This window comes from Amblyomma americanum, chromosome 2, assembly GCF_052857255.1.
Source record: "Amblyomma americanum isolate KBUSLIRL-KWMA chromosome 2, ASM5285725v1, whole genome shotgun sequence".
NCBI classification, from domain to species: Eukaryota; Metazoa; Arthropoda; class Arachnida; order Ixodida; family Ixodidae; genus Amblyomma; species Amblyomma americanum.
Window position 1 is genome coordinate 5794832 of NC_135498.1, and position 6654 is coordinate 5801485.

Below are 6654 nucleotides of genomic sequence, written 5' to 3' on the forward strand. Positions count from 1 at the left end.
TACTGGTAACAGAAGAACTCACTCGCAAGAAGTATTTCAGGGCGAAGCGCCTTGTGCATCGATTTTTTTCCTTGGGAAGAATGTCGTCATACAAAAAATAGAACACTAGTGCCTATTGTTAGGTATCAAAACAGGCAGCTGAGAATTAAGGGCAAGCTATTTAAATGGACGACTTGCATTGCAAGCAAACGCTGCACTTGACGATTGTCAGAATCCTACAACGTCAAGCGTAGAATTCTATAAGGACCTCTGCGGGCGGATGAAGCCACTGACAGCACTGGCACCATGCACCCCCCTCCCCCAAAAGAAAACCCACACGGCACAGCCGGAGTGAGGAGAGCCCAACAGCACCTGAATATCTGGTCATACCCTTCAACCTATTTAGGCATAATCATGATTTTATAATGCTGTCTGATTTAAGCGCTTACCCAATGTTAAAGGCTCATTTTATTTTCATGAAGCAATTCGATCCATGCGTCCTTCATGTCCACGGTTGTCTATCCGAGTACAGAAAAAAAAACTAAATTACAGTGAACAGCACCGTGCAATGTTGTAAGCATGAATGAATGAATGGATGGTTTATCCTCATGGGCTTGGAAGCTGATAAAGAGGGAAGCAGCAGTAGACTAAGGACAACAAGGCAGCCTTCATAGAATACGGGTCACTTGGCGATTGACTACACAACGCATGTTATTGTCTACATTTTACTGACAAAATCATGTCCGGCTTATTGGCCATTATAGACAACCGGGAGAAAAATATAAAACTAGGAAAGCCATTCGCAATTCAAAACCTGTAATATACGAAGTAAAGTGGCTTCAAATAATTCTAACAAAGCTGTGATGGCATTTTAAGAGTGGTTACAACCGCTGGTTTAATAAAACGCAGTATATGTCATGGACATCCTCTTTCGTTTTTACGCCATTTATATTTGCTGACTTCGGGTTTTGTGACGTACCGTCTAACATGCCACAACGAATTATTTATGGCGCTCAGAGAACATATTCCGAGGATTCCGAAGGCTTCTTCTTTCAAAAATATGTATTCCCACGGAGCACTGCGCACATGACAGCGCTAACTGGCATCCACAACAAAGTATTATCACGGTATGGCGTCATGTATGCGGCTGTTACAAGCCGTAAACTAAGTTCGCGATTTTGCTTTCCTTTCTACGGAAAATAAAAAAGTTCACCGTCAACCTGCTTTCAAAGAGTTCCGCAAGATTGCCTCATTTATATAGGTGCTAAGTTCTGAAGTCGTACGGAGTCCGTTACTGAAATATTTTCGGCGCACAGGTCACCGCTGTACACTTCTTCGTCGCAAGACTTAGGACAGTAGCGTAGCACACCGCACTGCCTTCGAGTGATGCTGCATACACAAAAATTTGCATAGTTTTACAGATCACAAAAGCAGATTAAGATGCAGAAACGTGCACGCGAAGGTGATCACCGCACTTAGTCGAACAAAGCAATGTCTCAAGTCAGGAAAATATTACAGGCTCCAAACCTACACAGATGTGATTGTTCACGAGCTTAACAAATGGGTTAATAAGGGGGCACATAAAGGTGATAATCAGCGGATGTGTTCGGACAAAGACTGCGACTGTAGCGGCAGGCACACAGAGAAGTTTTACGTTAATGCATGTGACATTCAATGAAATAAAAAATATAAGAAAGCATGGCAACTATACAAAGCAGAGATCACTGTCGGGGTGTCATAGGCTGTTGATGTCAGTGGAATTGTGGAGGGTGCGCATGGCTTGCGCCTTTGGCAGCGGGTCGCCTTGGAAAGCGACGAGGCCAATGGTGTTCATGGAGACGAATATGGCGGCCACGGCGATGCACTTGAGGAAGACGCCGTACGCCACCTGGAGGACGCGCGTGACAGTGGAACGATTGGTAAACTCTCGCCACCAGAAATTGCGGAGCACAGAAAAATACTAGCCTACAAGACCAGAGCAAGCTTCGCACTGACCTCCAGCATCCCCAAACCGAAGCAGCCACGTGTTCTAGATGCGATAATAATGAGACACAATCAGCATCAAAGATCACCTCCGCCGGTGCCAGCCTGCCGAATACATGACACGGCGTTACACGTTCGACCATACAGACACCTACCAGGACTTGCCTCGCAGTAGTTCGGGCAATCGGTGAAAAAGTGGAATGCCCTGTTTCAGCCACTGATGTTGACACAGTACACCGTGTCTCATTAAAGAAAGGAACCAACATTATTGCACGGTTCTGCTCGAGAGCAAAAGAGACGGAATTTGCTAACAAGGCGAGAAAAGCGCAACTGGCCACGTCCGCAATTCGGTCTTAATAACTTGTGGAGCAACCTGTGTTCTTCAATAGTCACCTAACGCCCAAAGGCGCCCAAAGGAAAAGGCGTTTGCACAGGCGCTTCCAGAAAGCAAAATGTTAGAAAGATCTATCCATGACTAACTGCGCAGTCAAGGCAAGAAAGACCGATGACAGTCGTGTCTACCACATTTTCAGCGTGAGGGATCTTGAAATTTTTACATATAGTTCATTTCTGCTCTCAATTTCATTTTTCTTTCCTGAAGCTTCACCATGTCTTCCAGTGTGTTTCTTGCACCCGTTAACATCGATATTAATGTAAAGTCCACCAGCCTAATCACTAATACATTTTAACATCCGCAGTTTGCGCAAACATGACGATACTCTGTCTTTTTCCACCGTTATCAGTCATGTATTCACTTTCATGTGCTTGTCTGAAACGTGGTTGTCCGCCAATGATAGGGATTTGTACGGACTGTCAGGTTATGTTTCTGAGTATCACCATCGTGACATGTACCGTAGTAGTGGATCGGCCATATTTATCACGCAATAATTAAATATCACAATTTTAATAAAATTATAATATAAATTTTAATTGTTGGGCTACAAGGATGAGGTTTACCGCATTTCCAAAATTATAAAAAGTTATATAGACATTAATTATGGTAGGCTGCACGTGCGTCAATAAATAGGGAGACTATGTTATCGTTAAAAAGTTAAGTGTTCAATATTAGTTAGCCAGCCGCAGCCTATTAGCATATATTAGCTGTATTCTGATGCGCTACACAGCTAACAATGATATGCCAAAAAAGGCTATCTTAATTCAAAAAGCTATTTTTAAAAATTGCAGTAAGTCTTGGGTGAAACATCCGGTATATGGGCATGTAGGCAGAGCTTAGTCGAAAGAGTAGGCGCACTTGCACGGAAGCAAGCGTGTAGGGTCTCGGCAGAAAACCCGGCGTTGGCATGTCGCGAAAAATTGGGGAAAAATGGGCCGGTTGTTAATCAAATAACCGCTGACCCTTGGACACCGAGTCAGGCACGCTACTCCTTGGCCGCCGAAGTACGCACCATTAGTGAGATGATATACTTAACATGTATACCTTCACGGAACGTAAGGGAATGCTGCTAGAGCTCGGGAAGAAGAAGCCGGTCAGCAGCGCCACCGCCAACACGGACATGGAACAGCAGCACAACGTTGACGACAGTGTCGCGTGCGAGTGTGCAGGGGTTGGCGACGATACTGCGGTTACCGAGGTTGTCTCCGAACTAACGACAGAGGCGAGTATCATGCGCGAAGGATTTGAAGCAGAGAAGGGGTGCGCTTTGATTGCGAAAAAAGCGGGGGCTTCGAATGAGTGTGCTCAGGCGGGGCGAGTGCTGAAGCATTATGTGATTGTGAAAGAAAGAACTGCCTCCGTGTCTGTGAAGTAAAAATTCTGCTTATGAGTGAAAATGCTGAAGCCTTTCCCTGACCTCTTTTTTTCCTTCATTTCTCATTTTCTTTTATTTGCTGTTATTTTTGTTCGTTTTTCTTACTTTATTTTTATTACGTTCACTTTTGTTTTCCTTTTTTATTTTTGCGTTTCATTTATATGTTCTTACTTTTTATATTTTTTAAATTTCTGGTTTTTCTTTTTTATTACATACATGTTGCTTAAGAACAGTTGCTATAATCAACTTTTACATTTTTGCTTTATTTACCAAACAACTTATGATTCACAGTTCATGCGGACAACTTCCGCCTACAGCCTCCGTCCACGCCACTCATAAGACAAGATGGGCTTTCGCCTTAATACGGAGAGAATCCCAGGCCTCTGAAGGGACCCATTAAATCGCGTCATGCTCTTAACGCGGGGCTTAAGTGTCCCCTAAAGTTTTTTGCAACGTCTCACTGTTGGCTAGTAAAGCATTGCTGAAAACAAGCCAGAGCAAACAAAGTGATGCTATAAGCCTTGTTTTTTTTTTCCTTTTTGTCCAAATCAAACAGTAATAGCTACAAAACTTCGCAATCAGCTCAAACATCGCATATCTGGCTCCTGCGCCAATAAGTCCAGCCATTCGACTCAAATTCCAACGGCTGAATTAAAAGAAAATTGGAGGGGACGCTTAAACGCCGCCTCGAGGGTATGACTCGAGAGTGTAACGGGTAGATTCCCATATATGCAGAATGTCATTCTCCACTTTACATCCATAGATCCCTGGGAGTCCTCGTCCTCATACCCTTCCTGGCGCAGTGATGCAGCGGTTAAGCGATGCGCCACTGCCTTGCGATGGGAGGTCCTCCCAGCACTGGACCCTTGGCATCCGAGGTTGCTCTTCTCGAGTGACCAATCATATCATTAATTTAACTGCCTCCTGCCACGGTGCGCAGTTTGCTCACTATCCGGTGGGCAGGTTGTGATGACGTCACTAGGTCACGTGTCCTATGTGGCCCACCTTCCTCCCAGGTTGCTCTCTGGGGACCACCTGCCAAACCCATGCTCGTTATTTTTCGCTCATAACGCCGACAACGGCGACACCGGATTTTCTGGTCAGCGGAGCCTTTAACAGTATTGCGTTAATACAGACAATTGAGCTAGTTGGTAGTGCGTTGCATGAAAAGCAGTGCGAACAGACGAATGAAGAAGAACTGACCACAGGGGCTGTTTTTTTTTTGGGGGGGGGGGGGGGGGGGGAGAATGGACTACATCGTGTCTCGGAAAGAATAGAGAAAAATGATTTTAAAAATTTTCTTGCTTTAAGTTTCTGCACGCGACATACGGCTTATTCTAAGCGCCGGATCCGATTTTGTAAACTATGAGCTATTGATTACATATGGACCATGCTGTGCATTGCCGGCATGAACGGGTAACTGTCCCCGTAGACAGCACCCTTTCGTTGTCAGTTCACCAGCTTGGCTGATCCCATTAGCGGCAAGCGTTGCTGACTGGACGGCTCAGCTGGTGCGCTCCAGAAGCGCCGTTTTACATGGCAGTTCCATTTATTGGTTCAGAACTAGCCTGCATTTTACGGTCGTCGCCGCGAAACTTGAGATAAAGCTCTGATGCAGTCTTTCAACACTTCTCTGCAGTTTGTTAGCTCCGCCGCGGACCAGCGAATGCCTGCATCTAGTACACTTTCTGTGATGACCCATAAGGGATGGGGTTCCAGGGAACTGTCGGCCGTTTCTTGGATCGCCGCGAACACGGCCAGGACAACATGCAGCTGATAAAAATGTCAGCACATGAGTTCTAAGATGCGCCGAAAGGTACCCTCGGCTCTCACCATTTGGGCGGACTTTGTGTGCAGGTACTCTCGCATCACGAGCAGCGGCAGGGAGACCGGCAGCATGACGTTGATGGAGGCCGCCAGGCTGACCGGCACCACGTAGAACGAGACTGGTGTCTCCGTCACCACGGCCTGCGCAAACGTGTCTACAAAACTGAGGCGAGGCTCAACTCCTGCGGCTAAACGTGAGCTAAAGATTTGATATGTTTATTTCCTGCTTTTGGCCAGACACTAAACCAGTGAGTGATTAAGCTTTGAAGCGTGCTTTGACTCCCCCCCCCCCCCCCTTCTGTTGACCGTGACCGTGTTGTGTGCAACCTGCCACGTGCGTACCCCTGGCAGGCCTTCACATGGGTGAAGACCTGGGTGAAGGGTTTCATAGCAAATGGCTTCAGGGTAGAGGCCTTTAGGGGAAATGCCTTTGTGGTAAAGGTCTTTAAGACAAAGGCCTTTAGCGCGCAAGGACCTTAATTGCCCACCGTACTTAGTGCTACAGCACGATTATCCGCGCTTACCCATGGTAAACAGTCTTTCTCTCTTCGTCGTATTTTTGAGTAGCCTCCAGAAAATAATGGCGGTTCTTATCGCAGCAGAGGTGCCCCGTCCGACAGAGTGCAGTGATGACGATTTGCAACAAAGGGAAGTGACTAGAATAGAGGAAATTTCATGTACAGAAGATCTGCACAAATTTACAACACATTAGGCAGAATGAAAAACAAGATAGCACTGGCTAACAGAGAAAACCTCCCTTCATAGCACAGCCGAAGGTGCAGAGCATCAATGCCTAGCCCAGAACGACAGACGGGGCTCCTGGGTTTGGTTTTGGACTCTCGGAGTTGGGGCGAAAATCACACTAAATAACCAACATGACTGGCTGCAACTAAAGAAGTGCCTGAAAAAAAAAAAAAACCTTGAAAGTTGGGACAAAAAGAAACAGTGTTTTCTTTTGATCTTATTCTTAGCCCAGAAGGATAAAAACCGCCAGAACTTGCTAACCGAGTTCTGTGCACGTTATCGCCTCACGTGGAGACAAGGTCTTTGCAGCAACCAAGCCACCCACGTCAGTCGCATGTCGGCTACTCCGAAT

At 46.0% G+C, this 6654-nt stretch overlaps 1 pseudogene across 1 annotated transcript in view; it reads right to left on the reverse strand.

The window, feature by feature from the left end:
- Positions 1 to 913: 913 nt before the first annotated feature.
- Positions 914 to 6654, reverse strand: part of LOC144119511 (uncharacterized) — a 29765-nt pseudogene continuing 24024 nt past the window's right edge. Inside the window, exons 13-14 of the transcript XR_013312390.1 lie at positions 5565 to 5699; positions 914 to 1867 (exon numbers count right to left, since the gene is read on the reverse strand). The product of XR_013312390.1 is annotated as an uncharacterized LOC144119511 (transcript). The remainder of the gene's footprint in view (positions 1868 to 5564; positions 5700 to 6654) is intronic.